The sequence below is a fragment of the Epinephelus fuscoguttatus genome, linkage group LG9 (assembly GCF_011397635.1).
Source record: "Epinephelus fuscoguttatus linkage group LG9, E.fuscoguttatus.final_Chr_v1".
Taxonomy (NCBI): domain Eukaryota; kingdom Metazoa; phylum Chordata; class Actinopteri; order Perciformes; family Serranidae; genus Epinephelus; species Epinephelus fuscoguttatus.
Window position 1 is genome coordinate 1,682,929 of NC_064760.1, and position 25,458 is coordinate 1,708,386.

At 42.2% G+C, this 25,458-nt stretch overlaps 1 protein-coding gene across 1 annotated transcript in view; it reads right to left on the reverse strand.

Moving 5' to 3' along the window:
* tgfbi (transforming growth factor, beta-induced) overlaps nt 1-25,458 on the reverse strand; it is a 684,304-nt gene that overhangs the window by 291,801 nt on the left and 367,045 nt on the right. The window lies entirely within an intron of this gene.

The window sequence follows — 25,458 nt, forward strand, 5'->3', positions numbered from 1 at the left end:
GACCTGCGATAGCGTTCCTTCACACACTTTGGGTGAATCAGTCTATCGCTGAAGGAGCTCTCCAGAGCTTTTATCTCCTCCTGCAGAGGATGGGAGTCATTAGTCCTCAGAGTCCAGAGAGCATCCCAGGACAGAGCTGGCCTTCTTGATCAGCTTGTCCAGTCTCTTCCTATCTGCAGCCGAGACGCTGCTGCCCCAGCAGACCACTCCGTAAAAGATGGCTGGTGCCACCACAGTGTCAAAGAAGGTCTTCAGGAGCGCCCCCTGCACTCCAAAAGACCTGAACCGCCTCAGCAGGTAGAGTCTGCTTTGGCCTTTCCTGTACAGTGCTGTTATGTGATCAGTCCAGTCCAGTTTATTGTTAAGATGAACACCCAGGTACTTATAAGATGTCACCATCTCAATGTCCTTTCCCTGGATGTTCACCAGTGTTGGGGGGAGGAGTCTGCGCCTGCGGAAATCCACCACCAGCTCTTTGGTTTTCCCCACATTGATCTGAAGGTGGTTCCTCAGGCACCAGTCCACAAAGTCCTGGTTCAGTTCTCTCATCTGTGATGAGGCCGACTATGGCAGAGTCGTCAGAGAACTTCTGCAGATGACAGGTGGGGGTGTCGTATGAAAAGTCTGCAGTGTAGAGGGTGAAGAGGAACGGTGCCAGCACTGTCCCCTGCGGGGCCGCCGTACTGCAGACAACCAAGTCTGATACACAATCCTGGGTCCTGACATACTGCGGCCGGTCCGTGAGGTAGTCCAGGATCCAGGATGTGAGGTGATTAGCCACCCCTATGTGCTCCAGTTTGTCTGTCAGAAGTGCAGGCTGTATGGTGTTGAAAGCGCAGGAGAAATCAAAGAACATGATTCTCACAGAGCTTCAGATCTTCTCCAGGTGAGAAAGAGCTCTATGCAGGAGGAAGATGACGGCGTCGTCCACCCCAATGCCAGGCTGGTAGGCAAACTGCAGCGGGTCCATTGAAGGGCCTGCTGCGGGGCGGAGACGAGACAGGACCAGGCGCTCCAGAGTCTTCATGAGGTGTGATGTTAATGCCACCGGTCTGAAGCTCCTGAAGTCCTTGGGGTGCGGAGTCTTGGGCACAGGTACCACGCAGGATGTCTTCCACAGCTGTGGTACTCTCCCCAGCCTCAGGCTCAGGTTGAAGATGGTTTCAGCTATCCTGCACAGTTGGTCTGCACAGGACTTCAGGAGCCTGGAGCTGATGCCGTCTGGACCCGCAGCCTTATCTTTATCCTCCTCAGCTGATCTCTCACCTGACAGGTAGTGAAGGACAAGCTGGAACAGGGGGGCTGTGTGCTGGGGGGTGGAGGTGATGAGGTGGGGGGAGGAGTGGGGGTTGGTGGGATGTCCGGGGGAGCGGGGGTGGGGGAGGTGTCGAAGCAGTGTGCCAGGAATGTGGGTGGGGGAGAAGGTGAAGGTGAGGATGAGGGGGGTTGCAGCCGTGATGTCTGGGCCAGGGGAGGGGCAGACTGATCAAATCTATTGAAGAACAGATTCAGATCATTCACCCACTGCTGGTGTCTTCTGGCCTGGGAGTCTGGCTGTTTGTGTCCTGAGATGGTTTTCAGATCTCTCCAGACTCCGCTGACGTCGCTCTGCTCCAGCTGTTCCTCCATCTTCTTTTTAAATCCTTCCTTTCCCCGCCTGATGTTTCTCCATAGCTCCTTCTGCACGGCCTTCAGCTCCTCCTTGTTTCCAGAGTTAAAAGCTCTCCGCTTCTCCTTCAGGAGAGCTTTTATATCTGGAGTAATCCAGGGTTTGGTGTTGGAGAAGCAGCGTACAGTCCTGGTGGGTACGGTGTTTTCCACACAGAAGTTTATGTAGTCCGTAATGCATGATGTCATATATTTGAAATTCACAATTCAAACAGAACTTTATTTATTATTTAAACCCACGCTGACACAGGGAGAACATGTGGGAGCACCTGGAGGAAACCCACGCTGACACAGGGAGAACATGTCTGAGCTCTGTACATTTGGTGCGTCCAAAAAGTCACGGCTCTGGATGTAGATTTCTCCATGTTGTTACCGGCTTCTTCTTCTCTTACACATTTAATGCTATTGGACTTCCGGGTCAAAGCCCGGGGCGGAAACTGTGGAGCATGCTCAGAGCGCCTTGGCCAGTTTGGGTCTGATTGACTGTATACATGCAGGAGTCACATGATCTGGGTGTGTTAGTCCCACTGTGACACATTCACTGCAGGACCATTTCACTCACACTGACATGTTTACAGGGATTTATATAAATCCATTTTCTCTGTTGTCATGGAAACAGACTGACACACGTGTAAACTAATGAAATTAATTGGTAATTAATAACATGAATAAAATAACAGGACGTATTTTATGTTGTTAAAAGTGCAGAGAAACTTCAGAGAGTTCCACTCGAAGCCAAACTTGCCCACATTTTGTTTTTGCATATGTTCATATACATAAAGTTGCAAAGCTTTATCAACTTTTGAGAGGAAACTTTTCTTCCTTAAGCCGTCTCTAATCTCAGATGACTAATTTAACAGTAAGCGAACAGGCAGAATGTGACTGCCGGCGTTGAAAAGAGGATAAAGAAAGTTGAATTCTGCCTCGGCCATCAGCGCCGCTCCTCCTGACCTGCACATGTTTGTGCTCGCAGGGCATTTGTTCTGCTTGTCAAAGTCGCCATCCAATTGGGTGAAGCTCGTATTAAAGAGATCAGTGTATTTGCATGTCTCCACAATGGCTGCCTCGCTCGTTTCTCTTTGTGAATATAAAGTAGACAGAACCTAAAGCTGAGAGGTTTCATTACCGAGTCTATCGCAGCCGTGCAGTTCCTGCCACACAAATTAAATTGTGCCACTTTGTTGAACACCGACCTCCGTTCATAACTGCTGCTTCATCTCCACGCCGTGTCCACGGCCGTCAGCCTGCACACACACACACACACACACACACACACACACACTCCTCACAATAGACACAGTGACATTTACTTTTTACATTTTGTTCTGCAGACTCAGAGGATCCTCAGATGATACTTCACCTTTCACATGTCAGCATGTTCAACAGCCAGGAGAAATGATTCTGCAGAACCATGTCACATTTACATGTTATTATGTCACTGATATGTTGAAACGTTATGCTGTGGTGAACGTGTGGTTGTGTTTAGGCACAAAACCACTTGGTCATGGTGAGGCCTGCTGTCAGGGGGGGTCAGAGGGTACAGATGAGCCCGGCCCATGAAAAGGTCTGTGGTTGACCTTTAACCTGGATCCAGTACAACAGTTCACTCACTGACTTAAATCACTGATAATACAAATTATTAGTATTTACATAATGAATAAATGTAATTTTAACATTAAAACATATTTCAGTGTGAAGCAGCAGCAGCAGGTGTGACAGGCAGAGCTGAAGATGAGGAGTGAGGAAGAGTCATTTTCAGCAAATACAACCTGCTGTATCAGGATCAGTTGTAAAGCTACAGTGACGACACAAAGACACAGGTGTCGTATTAAACCAGAGCACCAAAGACATCCATCAGTACCAACCATGTTATGTTACCTGTTCAGAAAGGCGGGCAAATAATGCTCCAAAGTTCTGGCAGGAAAAAAATAAACATTGCCTTTTTTCAAAATTATTTCTGCACTCTGTGGCCCCTGAACAGTCTTGGAATCTAATTTCTTCGGTAAATGTTTGATGTAACTTTTCTCTAATAATTTACTGGGGCCATTTTTTGGCTTTTGGATTTGACACCTCCTTGGTTAGGTGTGGATGAGGGGCCCGCTTTAGAAAATATTGTCCCCCTGCCTGTATTTCCCAACAGCTGGCCTGGTTATTGTTAGAAAAGGATCATGTTTTGGTTTGAACGACACAGTTAGGGGCAGAATCTTTGCTAGAAAAGGAGCAATGTCTCAGTAAAAAAATGCTTCTCATGGCACTTTCCCTGCTGGGAGCGGCTAGCTGGAAAAGCTAAAGCTAAAAAAAAAAAAATTTAGTGGTTGATACAAATCAGCGTATCGCTAAAAGAAAACTGTTTTGTTGTTGTTGTTGTTGGTGTAATATTTATTCTCATATTCAGCTAAATACAAACAAAAGGAATGAAATGTTTCCTCGATCTGACCTGGGAGAGAAACACAATGATAACAATCAGACAAAAGGAAAAGACAAACAGCAGACGGGCTACAAATGAACGCAGCCCTCATATGTACCAGCAGGAAAAACCTCGGTCCAATAATGTACGATTTTCTTTTCAAAATGGCTTTGAACATCTGGAGTGTGTTTGACATAAATGGAGCGTCGCCTGGGAGCTCATGTCGGCAGTCAACTCGAGCTGAGTGGAGCTAATGTGCTCCCTCTTTTTTGACCTTGTTAAAACTTGTTGCTGCATTTTGGACTAACGTAAGACGGGATAGGTCCATTTCAGAAGGCTGGCGAGCAAACGCCCAGAACTGTGTCACAACGTTTTTATGCAGTTTTGTTTTTGTTCATTTTGCCAAGGATGAATTGTAACCTTCTCCCGACCACTACACATCGACAACACACCAGAAAACAGGTTAGTCTCAGACGGCGGTCTGCAGCTTGGCATCATTTTAAATTCATACTTGGGTAAAAAACAACAACTGTTTTATACAAACAAACAATAAAGCCTTTTCATGGCAGCACTCCTGCAGCACACACAGTGATGACTCACCTAAACACAACCAGTTTGGTTGATTGTTGGTGTTGAACAGTGTCTGCAGAATGGCAGGTGTCTCGTCTTGGTGTCTCATACTCCGGCTGTGGCATCAGCTCACTGGCAGCAGGATTTGTTTTATAGAACTGTTCAAGTTGGGTTTATTTTGTTTGTCAGTAGCATCTATAACCAAATTATATACATGTTCTACATAAATACACTTTTGAAATTATTAAATAAAATGAATAATTTCATATTTTATATCCAGGTATGAAATGATGATAGGGATGCATGATATTTGATTTTTTACCAATATCCGATATGTAACACCTTATTTGGCTAATAACCAGGACTGATAGCGATACGTCCACTTTTTTCGCCACCTAATGTCAGTGATCATCATCGAGTCTCTTCTGTAGATGAGTTAACATCAGATTATACTCACAGACTGTGATGGTGACGGCCCACCAGCAGGTGGAGACATGACACACCGTTCAGTGTCTGTAACATTCATTCATTGTGCTAAATAAGAAAAAACACGTTGACCGATTCGGATGATTCATTTTAAAGCCGATATCAACACCGATACTGTGCCGATACTGTCGTGCACCCCTCAGTCATACTTGCTCTGTGTATGCTGATGTTGCCCAATGTCATGTCTCCGTTTGATCATGTGATGAGATGATATGCACAATAGCATGCACTGAGGCCTGTCATAATGTCATACCTACAATAGGCCACTGATGCCTGTATGTTCTGCTGGTGACTGCTGTGTTCATCTCTTCACAGGGTTGCTGTGGTCTTCACTGAGGACTGTTTTAACGACCTTAAAGGGGAACGCCACTTGAAATGAACAGTTCCAATATGTCATTCCCGTGGCCGAGGAAAGTTCAATCAATATCAGTGTTCATGAGTGACTCTCTGTCAAAGGCAGAGACCAGAGGAGGAAGGCCGTGTGATGTCATCAAGTTCCCATATACTCTGACCGTTCTCCTGGCTGCTCTCTCACCATGTTTTCTCTGTGGAGCAGCTCCACACTTTATGACATCATTAATTTGAGTTTCAGCACTCGTAGAAAATCACATGTATGAGTTTTGAAAGTGAGTGCAGTTCCCCTTTAAGTCCTGGTGAAGCAGCGTCTTGTCTGCTCTGCCTGCTCCGCCCTGCAGTGACAGCAAACTGAGTTTAAACTCCACCTTAAAACATTTTCAGTCGTATTTTTATCTTTTCACGTCTTGTTCTGCACTTTTGCTGTTTTTAATGGTGACTTTTTAAAATTGTAAATCATTTATTAATTAATTTTACCTTTTATATATTTTTTCTTTTCACTCCTTTATTGTAAATCTATTATGTTTTATATTTTATTGCCCTGCTGTATAAATGCACTGTACAAATAAAGCTGCCTTCTCTTACAATTATTTTGTTTTAAGACAACAAATAAACCGAATTTAAAAAATTACTAAAGAGGTTCAGTATTAATCCACCCAGAGTTATATTCCAGCAGTGAGAGGAACACATAGGAAACATTTAAGGAAACAAAACTGACAGAAAATATAACGTACAGGTGCTGCATGTGACTGTGGAGAGAGATAACTGACGGCTGAGTGTCTCCCTGCTCCACGTGTTCAGGTGGTGTCACGTTCACGGTGAATAATTTATGATTCATTATTTAAACTTTATTAATTTATGTATCTAATTAAAGATGAAATATGCTGAAGTGATGTTTGTGTTTTTATTTCCTGTTCCAGCTGCAGTTCTGCCTGTTAACCAGCAGATGTCAGCGAAGCTCCATCAGCTGCAGCTGTTAACCCTTCAGACGGAGGAGGAGAAGAAGACAGGAGGAGGAGGAGGTGTTAGAGAGGAGGAGGAGGAAAGAGAAATTTAAAATGAGAGGAGAGAAAGAGAAGAATAGAGGATGGATGGGAGGGAGAGAAATGAACAAGTTGAGGAGAAAAAGATGGAGAGAAAGAAAGATGAGGAGGAGGTGTAGAGGAAGATGTAAAGTAAGAGGAGAGAAGAAAAGATGATGGACAGCAGAGGGAGCAATAAAAAAGATAAGGAGGCAAATAAAGAGAGGAGGAGGAGGTGTAGAGGAAGAAATGTAAAGTAAGAGGAGAGGAAAATAGGAAGGAAGGTGAGAGAGATGATGAAACATGAGGATGGACTACAGAAAGAAATGAACAAAGTGAGGAGAAAAAGATGGAGTGAAAAGGGGAGGAAGAAAGAGGAGGGAGGTGGGGGGAGGAGGAAAGACAGATGAACAGTAAGACAAGAGAAAGGTGAGACACAAGGCTGGATGAGAGGAGGAACAAGATAAGGAGAAAAAGATGGAGAGAAAGAAAGAGACGAGGAGGAGGTGAAGGAGGAGGTGAGGAAGATGTAAAGTGGGAGAGGAAGATGGGGAGGAAGAGGAGAGAGATGCTGAGACACAAGACTGGATGAGGAGGACAAATAAGTATGATCAGGAGAAAAATATGGAGACAAATAAAGAGGAGGAGGAGGAAGAGGAGGAGGAGGAGAGGAGAGGAAAATAGGGAGGAAGATGAGAGATGAGTTTGGACTATAGAAAGAAATGAACAAAGTGAGGAGAAAAAGATGGAGAGAAAGAAAGAAAGGAGGAGGTGAAGAGGAAGAGATCAGATGTACAGTAAGGAGAGAAAGGTGGGGAGGAAGAGGAGGAGGAAGCTGCAGTGATGTCACTTCCTGTCACCAGCTGTTGAATTAAAGACAGAATAATACAATAAAATCATTAATAATATTTAATAACGTCCGTCAGATGAAGTCATGGTGATAATTAACGAGCTGAGTGTCTCTGAACCGTCGTACCTGACGAGTCTGTAGAACCGTCCAATCAGGAGTGGAGCGTGCTAACAAGCAGCAGGGGGCGGGGCTTCCACAGGCAGATGGATGATGTGTCTGGGCGCCGTCCCTCAGCTGTGTTGACAGAAAGCAGAAAATGATGATTTACTAGGTGAGCTCTGATTCACACCGCGTCCCCGATGAATAAAGATCAAATTAGAGGTTTATGAGCTGCGCTGTCTGTCCTGACATTTATATGAGCTCTGGGCGCCGCTCGCCGTGATTTATGTTTACAGCCGCGCAGGAAGAGGAAAAAACAAATGAAGTAGCCTGGATTCATATTCTAATGCTCTGTCAACAGCACAGGTGCATGATGGGAGCTGAGAGGTGACGAGTCACAGGTGAGGAAGATGGAGGTGAGGAAGATGGAGGTGAGGAAGATGGAGGTCATCGTCAATACTGATGAAACTAAAACGTTTATTTGCAGAGGAAACTACCAGAGACACACAGAGACACACAGAGACACAGAGACACACAGAGACACACAGAGACACAGAGACACACAGAGACACACAGAGACACACAGAGACACAGAGACACACAGAGACACACAGAGACACACAGACACACAGAGACACACAGAGACACACAGAGACACACAGAGACACAGAGACACACAGAGACACACAGAGACACAGAGACACAGAGACACAGAGACACACAGAGACACAGAGACACACAGAGACACACAGAGACACACAGAGACACAGAGACACACAGAGACACACAGAGACACACAGAGACACAGAGACACACAGAGACACACAGAGACACACAGAGACACAGAGACACACAGAGACACACAGAGACACAGAGACACAGAGACACACAGAGACACACAGAGACACACAGAGACACAGAGACACACAGAGACACACAGAGACACAGAGACACACAGAGACACACAGAGACACACAGAGACACAGAGACACACAGAGACACACAGAGACACAGAGACACACAGAGACACACAGAGACACACAGAGACACAGAGACACACAGAGACACACAGAGACACAGAGACACACAGAGACACAGAGACACACAGAGACACACAGAGACACAGAGACACAGAGACACACAGAGACACACAGAGACACAGAGACACACAGAGACACAGAGACACACAGAGACACACAGAGACACAGAGACACAGAGACATGGCCGAATATCAGCAGTTGGGGATTCGGCGCCTTGCTCAGGGGCACCTCAGCAGTGCACAGGGGACACGTCCCCCTCAATATTAGGAACATGTGTATTTGTGCACCCTCAGTGAAAACATGAGACAACTGTCATTCTGACAGAATTCAAGACCTTTCCAGTGTAATCTGATGCAGCACGGGATCAACTGGTGCGTAACATTTAAACAGAACGCAGGAAATAAAGTTTTTGAACAAACAATAGAACAAAGTGTGACGTCACTTCACACCTTAATTCACCCAGCTAACCAATAACCCACTGACTTCAAGACGAGGGAACAAAGAGCGCTAACACGCTAACTCATGTCAGGGTTTTAGGACTTGTTCTTGGAGCTCTCTGTCAGAAAATGTACCGCCATGTTTCTACAGTAGCCCAGAGCAGACAAACCAAACACTGACTCTACACAGAGACATTCATGCAGCCCCTACACTAAGCTCGGTCTCACTCTGAAGGCGCTGAATTCCTGCGCTTGGGCAGTGACTTGCTAGCCTGGTGAAACCATCCTGATCTCACCAGCTCATGTTCTATTTCAGCAGATCAGTCTGGCCATGCAACCATTAAGGCGAATTCTGGCATCGGTTAAAGCTCACCGGGCCAATCACAACCATTCATTACTTCATCAGAACAGGAGGGACAGGGAGCATCAAGGAGTGAATGCATTTTTTCCTAAACAACCAACATGGCTACTGATTTTGAAACTGCGATGGTAAATGTGTTGAACCAACTGGAATGTACATTTTCTTTGAAAGCAGAACAAACGGCTGCACTGGAAGCTTTTACTGAACAAAAGGATGAGTTTGCCGTCCTTCCTGCGGGGTTTGGTAAAAGTTTAATTTACCAACTGGCTCCGTTGATCGGGAAGAAGATGGGACTCAGTGAAAACTCAGTGGCAATTGTTGTTTCTCCGCTAGTTGCTCTCATGGAGGAGCAGGTCAGGGAAGTGACCGAGCTGGGAGTCACAGCCATGCAACTCAGAGTCCACAGTGAGGAGGAAATTTGCAAAGACAGCAACACTCTTTCCCAGACATCATCACAGCTCATCTTCACTGCAGCTTGCTGGTCTGTTTACAGCGGCGTTGTGCTCTACGTCACACGTTTCGTTTACTCTGATTGGTTTTTCATTTTTCCAATTGCATGAAGGGGCACTTTGAGTGACAGCCGTTGGTACTGCCCCTCGGGAATAGAGGAAATGTGCACTCCGTGTCCAGACCCATTCACGTTTTGCGAACTGGGTCTGGACACGCCAGGCTAGTGGCTTGTGGCATCAGAAACCAACAAAAAAAGGCGTCCTTTAACATTAGCATGATATGTGGCCAGTTGATGTTACCGTTTAACGCCACCCGGAGGCATCGGGGGGAAACACAGCAGGACAAGGATGAAAGTTAAGGCGGTGAAAGTCCCAGTGAAGCGGGCAGAGGGTGTGGTGGATGGGTCCAACAACCACCGACTTTCACCCGAGAGAGGGGTGTTCAGGTCCCATAAGATCATAGAGCCAAACCCTGTTCTTTTTTCCTAAACCCAACGGTGTGTGTGTTGTTGAAGGAAACAACGTAGTGCTTTTATTTTGAAAGAGACTGTATCAAACTGTACATTTCCTGTGAAAACAGAAGTGTATTTTGAAAACAGACAATGCATGTAACAGGCTGAAGTTGACACGGCGTCCCAGAACGTCAACAACCAACACACCCAGGGTACCTTGGACGCCAACTTGATGATGCGTTATATCTTCACTCTGCTGGAGCGGAATATTGTACTTTTTTTTTGCACTGCAAACACTGCAAACACTGCATGTTGGACCATCCTGTTTATTGAGCACTTCTTCCTTTTTCTTCTTTTACTCTTGTATACTTTGTGTAACTGAGTATTTCTATATTTTTCCTGTTGCTGCTTTTACTCAGAGCAGAAGTACTTAAAGTACAGGATGTCAACACATAAACAAAAATCTGCAGCTTTACATTATGTGACATGTGATGATGGCTCTCTGCTGGAAGGTGAACCAGTTGTGTTTGAATGAAACATGGCTGCACAACATGAGTGAAGACACGGAGAGTCTTTAATCTGCAGCCACTTGATGGCAGTGAAGCATCGTGATTCGACTGTGGGAGGAAACCGAGAAAAAAAACCTGCATTTGTCATAAAAGGTTGTGAAAGAGAAGAGGAGGAGGAGGAGGAGGAGGAGGAGGAAGAGGGGAGGCTCGGAGAGCATCCATAATGTATGTGATCAGTCAGAGAGAAACACTGGAGAAAGATGCATATTTACAGGGGTTATGATACTAATGATGACACAGATGCTGAGGCCCACATGAACCGACAGAGACAGAGACAGAGAGGAGAAAGGAGAGGACTTCCTGTCCATCACTCAAACAGGAAAAAAAACAAAAACAAAGAGAGCTGCTGAAAAATGTCCGTCTGAACCTCTCGCTCATTCTGAATCTCAAAATCTGATCATCTTAAAAGAGGAGAAGAAGAATTCGCTGATGATGATTTCACCTGGTTCTGCTGCCTGATATAAAAAATAAAAGGAGGTGAGGAGTGAGGAGGTGAGGAGTGAGGAGGTGAGGAGTGAGGAGCAGCTACATGTGGCTTTTATCTCACGTCACAACACATCGTGAGATCAGCGCTCAGCGTCCTGCAGGGTTTGTTTCAGAGCTGCTGCACAGTCCACAGCGCAGGAAGGGAACCCACCACATGATGCACAGAGAGTCACACACTGATGACACTCATCATACAGAACAATATACATTATTAGATTATAATTACTGATGCATTGATGCTTCCATTGGTTTAAAACATTCTGCTCAGAAAAATAAAAATTCAAAAGGGTTTAAATTAATTTTTTTTTGTCCTTTTAATGTAAAGGTAGTGATGCTAAAATATTTTTATGACATCACAAAATGTGCTGTTCATACGATTCAGTGTTCTTCTTTGAACATTTATAATGGGGCTATGTTTGACCCTTAAATAAGCTCACGTGCAACAATTTACTTTCTGACTTAAATCACTGACAATACTCACATGATAGATAAATGCGATTCAATAATTAAAACACATTTTAACATGCAATATGTCACTGAAAATCAGAGACTACTAAACAGTTTTAAAGACAGGTAAAGACACAGGTGTCATATAAACTACAGGAGCTGAGGCATCCACTGGCACCAACCATGTTCTGTTATCTTGTCAATAGAGGGGTCAAATAACGCTCCGATGTTGCACTAACTTTTGGCGAAGGAATAAAGGAACATTGCCTTTTTTCAATTTTGTGTATTCAAATGTTTCTGCACACTGAGGTCCCTGAACTGTCGTTAAATTACATAAACTGGGTTTGACATATACTGTTTATACTGTTTCAGTTCTGCTCACAATATGACGAATATTTGATTAAAATTATTTTTAAATTTTTGTTGACTAAAAAAAGTAGCTGCAAGATTGAATAAATAAATAAATAAATAAATAAAGAATATTAGGCCTGTTTGTTCACGCCTGATTTGATGTTAGGGTTTATTACCTTGCAGTAATTTCTTCAATGTTTGATTTGATTTTCTGTAATAATTAATCTGAGGGCATTTTGTTTCAGTGCAGAACAAATGTGTGACTTCCTCTGCTTTTCAAAATGCAAGGTCTTAACAAAATACTAATAACTGAATTATATTCACAGGAAGTATAGAAGTGTGCACAGTGATTTAAGGATGTTACTCAGAGGGATCACACTGCAGCCATTTTATTACAAACTTAAGATACAAACCTTTCTTTAAACTGATGTGTTTTCCATCTCTGATGAAGACAGTGAAGTGTTTCAGTTTGCTCAGTTTGTGTCACAGATTCACAGACTGTGTGTGAATAATGTGAAACCAGCCCTCTGTGCCAGAAACAACTACTGGAAGTGAAGGTGACCAAAAGAACGAGTGCAGCCTGAACACATAATAAACTACAGACATGTATCGGCTCATGTACATGTCACAGGGACATGTTAAATAATATATTTTCTAATAATGAAAAACAGTAAATTTCTCCCACAGCTGAACAGTTGAGTTGAAACTGTGTCATTAACTGGTCTGAAGAGGAATCACACTGAGACCGACTGTAGCTACAGTTAGTAAAGTCCAGGTCTTAATGTTTGTGAGGGGACGTGTTTCCAACAGAGACGACAAATTACATTTTTAAATATCATGTGTAAGAATGACTGAGGAGTTCTGTGCTCCGACTGTGCTTTTAAATCTGGCTTTTTATTGTGGAGTAACGTTACAGTCTGGATTTTCAACTTTTAATCACTGATTTTTACTTTATTTTATCCCTCCTGATTATTTTTATTCAATGGTTTTTTTATTCTGTGGATGTTTGATCATATTTTTTTGCTGTTTTTTTCTGTTTTGTTTGGCTTTTTTAAAAAAAAATATTTTATTGTCTTACTGTTGTTATTTTCTAGTCTTGCAAAACTTTACGTTCAGTTGTTTGTGTTCTCCTTTAAATTGTGTCATTCCAGTCCTGAGCTGCATGTTTGTATCAAAGGTGTTTTATAGATAAAGTTGTTACTGATGAAGCCTCGCTGGGATCTGCGCTCATCATCTGTCCAGTTTCTGCCTCTATTCTGAGGTTCAGCAAAGCGTCGTCCTCCACAGCCACAACGGACACGAGCAAGGCATTTTGGGAGTCAACCATTGAAAATGAGACAGGAAGTGTAGTTTTTACCTGCTGTTAAATATCAGTAGCAGATGTCAGCTGTGAGGGTCATAAGGACAGAGGGGTGTCGTATGATGTTAAACCCTGTGAGGCAAGCTGTGATTTGTGATATTGGGCTTTATAAATAAAATTGATTGATTGATTGATTGATTGATTGATTGATATAACTGTTGCAGTTTCTGGGACTCTCAACTAAACATCTTGAATTTTATCAACTTAAACATTTTGAATTTTGAGGACTAAAAATTTTTGAAATTTCGTCAACAAAAAGTTTCAAATTTTTGCGGACTGAAATATTTTTTTTTAATTTTTTCGACTTAAACATTTATAATTTTCATCAAATTAAATGTTTTGAAATTTTGTCAACTACAACATTTTAAAGTTTCATAGACAAAAACATTCCAAATTTTCGTCAACCAAAACGTTTCAAATTTCCGTCTGTACCTCACACAACCCAACTTCAGAAGGTCCAAACTCCCTCTATCTATCACCTTTGTGTCTGATGAAGAGTCAGAATCTTTCCAACATAAATCAGTCTGAATCTTCTGTAATCAAACGTAACGTTTGTGACTTCAGTTCGACCTCATTACTCTTGATTCAGAATATTGTATTATATTATATGTTGTATATTATGATCAGTTGTAGAAAAGTGACACACCAACACTACGATGAAGAAGCTGAATGAGCTCACCCTGTTGACTCCTCAGTGTGAAGAATCGCTCTGTCCTCCATCACATCGTCTCACTGCTGCTCTGCTGAAGCCACGGCCTGCTCAACATGTCTCCGCTGTATATTTACTGTATATATAAATATGACTTCCATCTGTAAGAGGAGAAATGTGAACACAGTTAAAGAGACTTAATGAGGACGTCTTCCTGTGACCTCGCTCCTCTTCAGATCTTCTCTGACATGAAGAGCAGAGTGATGTTTCAGAGCAGGAACATGTTTGTGAATGTGTGTGTGTGTGTGTGTGTTTCACAACATATGCAGCCTGTTAAGTGTCAAATATTAGACGAATTACACCACATTCATTTTACTGCTAATTACAGCTGTCAATATTTGTTGCCTAATTTACTAATTTATGGCCTCAAATTACTTAATTACCTCAAATTAATAATTACTGCTCTGAAAACACTGTTTTGCTTCCAGACGACAGACGAGAGATTTTATGAACAACATGACGTCCACAGTAGCAGTATAGATTTACAGACATTTCCATTTAAATGGATGTTTACAGGGTTCCTACATGTTAAGGTAATTAGATTTAAGAGTTTTTTATGCCACACAGAATTAAATTTAGGACCAATTAAACAATAACTAAAAAGGACATCACTTACTCAGAGTTAGGGTTACAACAGTTTGAGATTTTCACGTTACGATCACCGTCTCAGAAAATACCGTGGTGTCATGGCATCACTGTATTACCAACCCAGTCTCACTCCAGAGTTGTTGAAAACCTGCGTTTGGTCATTGACCTCTGATGTCAAACACGAAAAAGCCGTCCTTTCATGTCAGTATTATACACAGTCAATTGCTGTTATTGTTTAACAGAGTCTGGTGGCGTCGAAAGTTAAGGCGGCTAAAATCTGAGTGGGGCGGGCAGGAGGGTGGTGGATGGTCCAACAGCCACTGACTTTCACCCAGGAGGCCGGTGTTCACTTCCTGTAAGATTGTAAAGCCAAACCCTGTTCTTTTTTCCTAAACCCAATCACATGTGTGTTGTTGAAGGAAAAAAACATCAGTTCATGGTGTTGTACCGACGTAGGGCTTTTATTTTGAAAGAGACTTGGTTGTTGATGTTCTGGGACGCCGTGTCAACTTCAGCCTGTTACATGCATTGTCTGTTTTCAAAATACACTTCTGTTTTCACAGGAAATGTACAGTTTGACTATGTGGACGTGGAAAGTCCATGACCAAACGTGGACATGTGACGAGGTCACAGTGAGGATGAGTTGATGTCACAAATTATTATCATCAGTCAGAATGAGCCTTAGAGGAATTAGTGGTTATTTTTGGTTGAACGAATGTTTTATTACTTTATTTAAACCTGAAACCATTTTTAACAAATGTTAAAAGTCTCCCCTGAGAAAATAATCTTAATAACGTTGAGATCTTTTGTCCAGTTGTATTTTTTTTTCACTATCACAGATGTACACGATACAATAACTGTCGGTTTTAATAGATTGATAACGTTCATACTGTCTTCTTATTTAGAATATTTTAAGGTTTAAAAAAACCTTAAAATATGTCGGTTTTAATATCGCTGTATACTTTAATACCGGTATATCACTGCGACCCTACGCAGGGTTAAGGACATTTTGCCCAATTATTTATTATAACATCAAACTCTTTTAGTGACGTTAATGTGAGAGGAATTTAAATAATTATAATAATAATAAAATAATTATTTTGAAATGTCACAATGCAGCGTCAGAAAAAAAAATAATTATACAATCCAACTTCCTTTGTCTTTTTTCCATAAGATTATGTTCAGAGCATGTCTGAGAGCCTGACAGTGTGAATATGTGACTGATAAACAGGCCATAATACTCAAATGTGGAACTATTGGCTTCAATAGAAATGTTTCACATTTTTTGGGATAAAAGGTTTCCAGGACTCTCCTCTGCTCACAGCAGAACATCTCAGGGAAACTTTCCAACAGGACTGGTCATAAAGTCCAGTCAGTTTTATTCACAGTCTGATATCACAAATCACTAATTTGCCTCAGAGGTCTTTACAATCTGTGCAGCACACAACACGCTCCGTACTTTACGACCCTCAAAACTGCAGGATCCCTCATCCTGGACGGACAGACAGGAAACTGCTGCCATGTGTAACCAGAATAATGAAATTATAAACCGGTAAAGTTATAAAAATAAGTATAAACAAATCACAAAATTATGCATCTCACCTCCAGTCACAGTTTCTGCTCAGTCAAGCTGACCTTTGACCTTATTGACATAAAATGTCATCACTTCATTATTTTATAATAGTATGTTGTTACCCTGAACATTTTTAAAGGTCTTTTAAAAACTGCCTTGAAGGAAACATGTTGCTGCTCTGTATGGTCTTTGGCCTTGGTGGACTGTGGACATCATTTGTTCGGCCTGTAGGTCCCTCCTCTCTTACTATTTTCCCCATGTGTTGCTTAATGTATCGTATGTGTTTCAAAATGTGACACAGTTTTTATTTCTACTGTTGTAACTGATCGTGCCGCTGTCTCGACCAGATCTCCCTTGAAGACGAGGTCTTGTATCTTAGTGGGACCTTCTGGGATAAAGTGAGGATAAATAAAATCAAAATATAGAAAATACATGTGACGTTTTCTCATAATTAGTGTCTGAATTCTTGCGTTATGGCCGAAAAACATGTTTTGTCAGGTCACAGTGACCTTTGACCTTTGACCACCAAATATTAATCAGTTCATTGTGGAGTCCACGTGGATGTTTGTGCCACATTTGAAGAAATTCCTTTGAGGCATTCTTGAGAAATTGCACCTTGACCTTGACCTTTGCCCACCCAAATTCATCCTTGAGTCTAACTGGACAGTTAAAAAAAATTCCCCTCAAGGCGTTCTTGAGATATCACATTTTCAAAAATGGGATGGACGTGGCAAATCTGAAGAGATTCCCTGAGGTGTTCTTGAGATATTGTGTTCAAAAGAATGGGACGGACAGATGGACAACCCAAAAACATAATGCCTCTGGCCAGGGCAATCACCAGCAGGAGCCATAATAAACTCAGGCCAGGTTTCAGAATCAAAACTACTTGGTTAGGTTTAAGGAGAGATATCACTGTATGGGTTAAATAAAGTACCTTTGTTACGCTACTTAACTGACATAGTTAACTATGTAACATCTCATGACTGTAGTTAAACGTCAAATTTAAAGAAATTCCCTTAAGGTCTTCTTGAGATATCGCATTTGCAAAAATGAGACAGACAAGGTCACTGTGACCTTGACCTTTCACCACCAAAATCTAATCAGTTCATTGTTGAGTCCAAGTGGACGTTTGTGCCAAATTAGAAGAAACTCCCTCAGTGTGTTTTTGAGATATAGTGTTCACAAGGATAGGTCGGACTGACAGACTGATGGACGTACAGACGTCAAGGCATAATAACCTCCGGTCAGGTTTCAGAATCAAAACTACTTGGTCAGGATTAAGGAAAAATATCACTGTATGGGTTAAGAAAGTACCTTTGTTATGTTACTTTTCTGACATAAATATGTAGTTAAGTTTATTTACTTTACTTTATTTCCTTTATTAATCCCCCTGAGGGGAAATTCAATGTTTTCACTCTTGCTTGTCAGTTACACACAGGTCTGAAAGACACACACATGCACAAACAGGACCTATGCATGCACAAAGTGGAGAGATGTCAGAGTGAGGGGGCTGCCCTTGGTGAGGCGCCCCGAGCAGCTTGGGGGGTTCAGTGCCTTGCTCAAGGGCACCTCGGCAGTGCCCAGGAGGTGAACTGGCACCTCTCCAGCCACCAGTCCACGCTCCATATTTTGGTCCGGGCGGGGACTCGAACAGACGACCCTCCAGTTCCCAACCCAAGTCCCCATGGACTGAGCTACTGCTGCCCCTACGTAATGTCACGTGACTACTTTGTTAAAAAAAACAAAACCTCAACGTTGACTTTTTGTTTCACAGAAGACACAAACACCGTTTCCTGGGTTAAAGTCCTGTGTTTGTTTGACCCATCCATCCTCCTCCTCCACTCCAACCTCCTCCAAACTCAAAAAACAATCTACCACTTCAACTCAAAAAATGAAGGTAACAATTTGCACAAATCTTTTTGAGTAATTGAGCATTATTGAGTAAATCCTGTGAATCATTGAAAATCTGTAAAATCAATTAGTTTAGTAAAACCATCATGATTTGCTTTGACCTAAAAAACTCAGTTCGTTTGGACCAACTTAATATTTATCCAAAAGTCATGTTGATATTTAGTGGTCAAACTATTTCCTTCAAGATATTCTAACTTATTTATTTTAATTCCATCCTTCTTAAAATAAGTTGTCAACTGACTAAAATACGTTAATGAGACCAACATCATTTTTTATGCTGAAAAAATACTTTATTTTAAGCATTATCCACTGACGCCACCAATAATTTTTTATTGCATTTGCAGACTCTATCATTGTTATACTATGTCGGTGAATTTGAGCGTCTCATATTGCAGCAGATGGGTTGCATTGGACTTTGTTGCAGGTCAGTGTGTCTCATTCAGACACTAAAGGGAGCCTTTGGCGTCGATATCAGAGGTCGAGAGGTGTGACAGAACATCTATATGTGATGACCTGTGATTGAGGACAGGTTATCGTCTTATCATCTGGATGATCTTCAATTTAACACTACAAAAACCCAGATTTTGATCAGCTGTGTTGTAAATGTTTCCACATTCAGTAGTAATGTTTTTAAAGTTCTTCATTTCCATAATATCTTCACATGCTAACATGCATACGGTAAACTTTAGGTAAAGATCTGAATAAGAAACTCCACGTTATCATCCTGTCTTGGTGCTGAACTCTAGTATCTGATGTGACTCAGCACTGTCAGTATATGAACATAATGCTTTGGGACTTTGAGCAGCTAAAGATGATAAATGAGTTGGAAGCAGTTTTTTTTGTTTTTTTGTTTTTTTTACCATAAATAATGTAATTGTTTGTCTCCTTGTTTATTCTTGGACACAAACACCAGTGTGTCGATGCTCCTATGATTTAGCGCCTCCAGCCTACTTGGACGACCCTAGCATAATAAAAGAGCACTAATGACAGAGGGAGGATCGCTCTTCTCTCACCGCTGTGTTTAATTCATGAACGTTTGATTCATTTTCCTCCCTCTGAGAGGAAACGTCACACTGAGACGTCTCTGTGTCACTCAGCGTGGAGACACAGTGGTGTTAATGCTCAGCCTTATTAGACCGGACACTGCTCATAATTCTTCGTCTCTCACGGATGTTTAATTCATGTTTCCTCCCAGTCCGACACATTCAGCGTCAGTTCGGCTCCAACAAAGAGCAGCCTTTTTAGAGAGGAGGATTAAAATAAAACTCACCGCTGGACGGGGACGGACAAAGGACACACGGCAAGAAGAAGAGCCCCTGTCAGATAAATATGAACCCTTTCATTGAGCCAGGAGAGGAAACAGTCTCTAAACACAGGCTGTGTGATTAGTCTCATCTATATCTGGATTTTCCCAGAGTCAGAGGTTCACTTGGTTCACACTGAGACGCAGAAAGCCCAATTAAAAGTGTGAAACTCTGCAGTGCGTGTTGTAAGATTTGTTTCTGCTCATACACATCAGACGTGTTATGTTAACACCAGCTATTTACAGTCACTGTGACACGCTAACTACTCAGACCATCGTGACAGTCGCATGCATCAAACTACTGCAGCTTTTCCTTTTCTATTACTGGGAACCTTTTACTGCAGTTTGACTGGTGAACATGAAGAAACCCTTTAGTGACTCATGACGTTTGGCCAGATATTAGGTCTTTGTCTTTGGACAGAGCTGCAAGTATTCATCTGGACATTCTGACTTAATGGTTTGAGAGTTGATTACTTCAATGTCTGGATCCCTGTGGTGGAAAGTGACAAAACCATTAACTCACTTAAAGTACCAAAGACCTTTATTTACCTCAACTACAGAGGGTACCAGGCCTTTATTGACCTCAACTACAGAGGGTACCAGGCCTTTATTGACCTCAACTACAGAGGGTACCAGGCCTTTATATACCTCAACTACAGAGAGTACCAGGCCTTTATATACCTCAACTGCAGAGGGTACCAGGCCTTTATTGACCTCAACTACAGAGGGTACCAGGCCTTTATATACCTCAACTGCAGAGGGTACCAGGCCTTTATATACCTCAACTACAGAGAGTACCAGGCCTTTATATACCTCAACTGCAGAGGTACCAGGCCTTTATATACCTCAACTACAGAGGGTACCAGGCCTTTATATACCTCAACTACAGAGGGTACCAGGCCTTTATTGACCTCAACTACAGAGGGTACCAGGCCTTTATATACCTCAACTACAGAGGGTACCAGGCCTTTATATACCTCAACTACAGAGAGTACCAGGCCTTTATATACCTCAACTGCAGAGGGTACCAGGCCTTTATATACCTCAACTACAGAGGGTACCAGGCCTTTATATACCTCAACTACAGAGGGTACCAGGCCTTTATTGACCTCAACTACAGAGGGTACCAGGCCTTTATATACCTCAACTACAGAGGGTACCAGGCCTTTATTGACCTCAACTACAGAGAGTACCAGGCCTTTATTGACCTCAACTACAGAGGGTACCAGGCCTTTATATACCTCAACTACAGAGGGTACCAGGCCTTTATATACCTCAACTACAGAGGGTACCAGGCCTTTATATACCTCAACTGCAGAGGGTACCAGGCCTTTATTGACCTCAACTATAGAGGGTACCAGGCTTTTATTGACCTCAACTACAGAGGGTACAAGCTATGTCAAAGCATTACAGTCTAACTTTTTTCAACACTGATCCAACTGTGATGTGAGCGCACCTCTGTAGCTTGTAGTCTTATGTAATTGGGTTCACACAAAGACATCACTGCCAGTCTGCACTATGCTCATATGGTGGTTACTGCTGACATTGGGACAGTGTTGAAGTGAAAGCGTAGCACCCACCCTCTGGTTAACACCGTTAGCTCTGTCTGCACTGTTGCTATTGTTTAGCACCGTTTATGGAGTTAGCACTTTTAGCTGCCAGCTCAGCCACCTCCATGTTGAGAACTGTGTGCAGACAACTCATACACTCTGAATTTCACACAGAGCCCCTTTAAGTAACATTGTCAATGCAGGACATTTATTTTCACAGTATTTTCACAGTGTGGTATCAGTGCTTTTACTGAAGTAAAGGATCTGAGTACTTCCTCCTCAACTGTCCAAACATTTATAAAAGTGTCGCTATCTGTCATCAGACCACACAGGGACAAAAACACAGCGGTGACATTTGTATTCAGGCCGTCCAGTTTCACCACAGTGGGAATTAAAGACAAAAAGAGAAATAAAAAGAAGAAGTTCAGAGCTTTGAGGAGCTGGATGTGTGATTCTGACTCTGTCTCTTTCATCCAGAGACACTCAGAAGAATACTAAAGAGTCAGGAAGCACATAGCTGAGGACTCAAAGCCTGAACTGAGATCAGCCCGGGTCTGTACAACAACACGTTTATCCAACAGGAAACAGACAACAAACTGTCGAGTCAATCACCGAGTCCTGAAGTCTCACGTTATCAAGACACACTCGTAAAAATCAGAGTGAAAATATTTAAATCTTCAGTTTCTGTATACGATTTCTGTCTGACCGCACCGAGTGGTTCTAAACTATTATTCATAAAGTTCCCTTTTCAAATCAGGGGCCTCACATTTACACTCAGGATCATAAAAAAATCTGTTTCTGTTTGTTTGTTCTGTGGGGGAGTAGAAGTAGAAAGAGATAATGGAAATACTGAAAGTACCTCAAAATTGTACTTACCTACAGTAGTGTAAAGTAGAGTAAATGTACAGGTGTGCAGGGAGGAGCAGTGTCAGGTGACTCTGAGGACACCTGGTGGACAGGTGAGGAGGAGCTGCAGATAATCAGACAGACAGCTGTGAGTTTGAAGGTTTGCTAACGTGACGACTCATCCCGTCAAACATTCTCTGTGCTCAGAACAATCAGAGAAATGCAGCGAGCATGTGTTCATTAGCATATCCGCAGATACTCAGACGGCAGATGTGTTTCAATCAACACAAAACAGAAAGAACTCTGCGTTAACATTGAGTCTGGATCATCTGAAAACATTTGATTCTACTTCCTGCTGCTGCAGTTTCTCTTGATTCAAGTGAACATCAATGTCTGAGTCAGCAAACGTCACATTTTATGGTTCCTAAATCTAACTTTACATTAATTACTTAACTGTACGTTAAGGACATAACGTCATTTGTGGGGCACAAATTTGTACAATATCATATGAACTGTTACATGAGCATATGTTGAGCAGCTAACGGTGTTAACTCCATAAACAGAGCTTAACAGCAGCAACAGTGCTGACAAAGCTAACCGTGTTAACCAGGGGGAACCAGAGGGGGGTGCTACACTTCCACATCATCCAGATGTCAGCAGTAACAGCCGAATGATTCAGATTGCCACATGAGAACTACACCTGTGATCATTAAAAACAAAAACAAAAACAAATCAAAATGGTGCCATTTGCTAAATGTGCCCTCAAAAACGCAAACCCATCTCCGTAAAGACTTTCTTTTCATTTCTCTTTTGGTAAAAAAGTCATGTACAGGTCTGCGATGATGATTGTTGGTAACATGTACAGTACAGGCCAAAAGTTTGGACACACCTTCTCATTCAATGCGTTTTCTTTATTTTCAAGACTATTTACATTGTAGATTCTCACTGAAGGCATCAAAACTATGAATGAACACATGTGGAGTTATGTACTTAACAAAAAAAGGTGAAATAACTGAAAACATGTTTTATATTCTAGTTTCTTCAAAATAGCCACCCTTTGCTCTGATTACTGCTTTGCACACTCTTGGCATTCTCTCCATGAGCTTCAAGAGGTAGTCACCTGAAATGGTTTTCCAACAGTCTTGAAGGAGTTCCCAGAGGTGTTTAGCACTTGTTGGCCCCTTTGCCTTCACTCTGCGGTCCAGCTCACCCCAAACCATCTCCATTGGGTTCAGGTCCGGTGACTGTGGAGGCCAGGTCATCTGCCGCAGCACTCCATCACTCTCCTTCTTGGTCAAATAGCCCTTACACAGCCTGGAGGTGTGTTTGGGGTCATTGTCCTGTTGAAAAATAAATGATCGTCCAACTAAACGCAAACCGGATGGGATGGCATGTCGCTGCAGGATGCTGTGGTAGCCATGCTGGTTCAGTGTGCCTTCAATTTTGAATAAATCCCCAACAGTGTCACCAGCAAAACACCCCCACACCATCACACCTCCTCCTCCATGCTTCACAGTGGGAACCAGGCATGTGGAATCCATCCGTTCACCTTTTCTGCGTCTCACAAAGACACGGCGGTTGGAACCAAAGATCTCAAATTTGGACTCATCAGACCAAAGCACAGATTTCCACTGGTCTAATGTCCATTCCTTGTGTTTCTTGGCCCAAACAAATCTCTTCTGCTTGTTGCCTCTCCTTAGCAGTGGTTTCCTAGCAGCTATTTGACCATGAAGGCCTGATTCGCGCAGTCTCCTCTTAACAGTTGTTCTAGAGATGGGTCTGCTGCTAGAACTCTGTGTGGCATTCATCTGGTCTCTGATCTGAGCTGCTGTTAACTTGCGATTTCTGAGGCTGGTGACTCGGATGAACTTATCCTCAGAAGCAGAGGTGACTCTTGGTCTTCCTTTCCTGGGTCGGTCCTCATGTGTGCCAGTTTCGTTGTAGCGCTTGATTCCACTTGGGGACACATTTAAAGTTTTTGCAATTTTCCGGACTGACTGACCTTCATTTCTTAAAGTAATGATGGCCACTCGTTTTTCTTTAGTTAGCTGATTGGTTCTTGCCATAATATGAATTTTAACAGTTGTCCAATAGGGCTGTCGGCTGTGTATTAACCTGACTTCTGCACAACACAACTGATGGTCCCAACCCCATTGATAAAGCAAGAAATTCCACTAATTAACCCTGATAAGGCACACCTGTGAAGTGGAAACCATTTCAGGTGACTACCTCTTGAAGCTCATGGAGAGAATGCCAAGAGTGTGCAAAGCAGTAATCAGAGCAAAGGGTGGCTATTTTGAAGAAACTAGAATATAAAACATGTTTTCAGTTATTTCACCTTTTTTTGTTAAGTACATAACTCCACATGTGTTCATTCATAGTTTTGATGCCTTCAGTGAGAATCTACAATGTAAATAGTCATGAAAATAAAGAAAACTCATTGAATGAGAAGGTGTGTCCAAACTTTTGGCCTGTACTGTATGTTGACGTTGCCTAATGTCAAGTCTTTATTTGATCATTTGACCAGACGATACAATACAGGAGCAAGTTTAGGCACAAAATCTGTCAAACTGACGAGCTGAGCACATCTGCAGGTCCAGTGAGGAGTCGGGACTTTTAAACAGAAAAGCAGCAATCGGAAAAGATGAGAGAAAAACCAACAGGAGGAAAGAGTTAGCAAGTTAGCGCCCTAAATTATATTAATCTGGCTTTTTTATAAACAGTTGTTAGTGGTGTGTGTGTGTGCGTGTGTGCGTGTGTGTGTGTGTGTGTATGGACCTTATAACTAGTAACTAGTGTGCAGTGGACCCCGTCGTAACTACCTTACACCACTTTATTTTTCAGTGTGCAGACGTCACGTGACGTTCTTGGTTGTTGCTGTCACATCTTGTCAGCTCGCACATACTTCAATGCATTGATCAATCAGTATCAACAGTTACTGATAATCTGAGCAATAAACACATTTTGGTCGACGAAACAGCTTTTAGTCTGTACCAAAAACAAATGACATCATGGCCTTGAAATCCTGAAAAAGCAAACCCATATAAGTTCAGTCTGTTTATGCAGTATGTCTAATTTGATATTTATTTATTTTATCTAAATTTTGAGATATGTGTATTTTGCAGATCTTTTTTGAAGAGATTTTCTTTAAAAGCTGCTTCTTATATTTTCTGTTTCACGAATGAACCTCACATTAAATGACATAATTATTTTTCCATGATGAGAATCATTTTTAGTTTTTAACAATTTTTATATTTTGAAGACTAAATTTTACACCCCCAAGATTTCTTTATTAATGTCTCAATATTCAGAATTAACTTGAATAAACCCATTACTTTTAATTTATTTACACATTTTTGTGTCATTTTTAAATAATAATTGTAGGTATATACTTTGATTTATTTGTTCCTTTCTGTTGTTCGACTCATTATATTTCATAAATCCTCGGTGCTGATGAACTCTCGTGTCCTTCTTTGAGGTCGGGGAGGAAGAAAAAGTTAAGAAAGAGATGGAGGAGGAAGTAAAGGACGTGAGGAGGAGGAGGAGGAGGAGGAGGAGGAGAGGGAGGGT